Source organism: Hylobates moloch, unplaced genomic scaffold (genome assembly GCF_009828535.3).
Source record: "Hylobates moloch isolate HMO894 unplaced genomic scaffold, HMol_V3 SCAFFOLD_34, whole genome shotgun sequence".
Classification (NCBI taxonomy): domain Eukaryota; kingdom Metazoa; phylum Chordata; class Mammalia; order Primates; family Hylobatidae; genus Hylobates; species Hylobates moloch.
This window is the reverse complement of record NW_026652309.1, coordinates 2,962,679-2,964,233: the sequence shown is the minus strand read 5'-3', so window position 1 is coordinate 2,964,233 and position 1,555 is coordinate 2,962,679.

The following is a 1,555-nucleotide window of genomic DNA, read 5'->3' as shown; positions in this document are numbered from 1 at the left end:
GGATCTTTGGGGCTGAGTCACTGGGGTGGTGGGGATGGATCTTTGGGGCTGAGTCACTGGGGTGGTGGGGACAGATCTTTGGGGCTGAGTCACTGGGGTGGTGAGGACTGACCTGTGTATCACAGGAGGTTTAGCAGCCTTCCTGCTCCCACCCACTGGATTCTGTGAGCAGCCCCTTCTCCGGTTGTGACAACCAAAAATGTCTCGACATTGCCAAATGCTTCTGGGTGAGGGGGTGCAAAATTACCCTGGTGGCAATTCATGGAGCTGTTGGTCCCACAGCCCTTTCCAGGGTGCCTTCATGTCCACAGGGAAACTTCAAAGTGCCAGGGCCTTTGGCTGAGTGGGTGAGACCTTGGGAAGGCAGAGCGTGGAGCTGTCCTGACACGGGAGCATTTTTTTCCCTTGTGCACACGTCCGCCTGGCAACCGTGCTGCAAGTCATTGTGGCCTGCCTCCCAGGTGCCCCTTTGAATTGTGCCCACAAACCAGGTGGTTAATCAGCTCTCCAGCGCTGCTTGGAAGCGTCCCTGCCTAAGCGAGCATGTAATTACCAGCTCGCACCCTCAGCCGTGGACACGCAGGAGAGCAGCAGCAGAAATGGGTGGCTCATTGCAGGAGGGGGAGCGGGGGACTCTGGCCTTTGAAGCGTGACATGAATGCCAAAAATGATGGTGTCCGTCCCCTTTGGAGACTGGACATGTTTTGCTGGCCTTTACTGGAACACAGCCGCCGGATCCCTGCAGATGGCTAGGGCTACCTGAGCTACCTGTGTGAGGGACCGGGCCCCCAGCTACGGGGGGGCACCTGAAGAGTGGCCTAAGCCTGCACACAACTTGGCCTCTTGTTAGGTCCAGGGGGGTGTTTTATTTGGCAGCCTTGCTCCCCATCATATCAAACAAATTAAAATATGCCCACACTAACTATAGTTTGTTTGCAGTAAAAATATTTGAAAGGAGTTTAATGATTTTGCTGCTTAAATTATCTGGCGGCAGGTAATTCGTCAAGGTTGCAATTACCTGTGATTTGCCCCACAACCAATAGGCATCCTTAGGCATTCTTGCAATGGTTTTCTCAAACATAATGCAGTTCTTATGACGACGACATCATCAATACTGCACCCAGCAAGCGGTGAGGAGGCTGCACTGCTGTAGTTGGTAGGCGTTTAATGAAGCATTTATTAATTTTGATTTTGTGGCTTTCTTGTTGAATTTTGGAGCCCATAATTTTCTTCCACATTGCACACACTTGCATGGACCCCAGAAAGGTTCATGCCTAAGGCTCTTGGGGGTTTGTGGCGGGGGGGGGGTGCTCTTTTCTCTTGGCAGTATACTGAAGGTGAGAAGAAGATTCCAGAGGTAGCTGAACAGTCGCTTTGTTGAGGAGGGTTTGCTTAGCTGCTGGAGTCACTCCCAGTTTCCTCTTTCTTGGTTTTTGTGGTGGTAAAAATTAAGTCCAAACATCTGGAGATCCACATGTGTGATTTGCAAACATCAAACACAGCATGCATTCCTTATTTCTTGATTAATTTATTGGCTGTTGCCTTTCTGATCAGT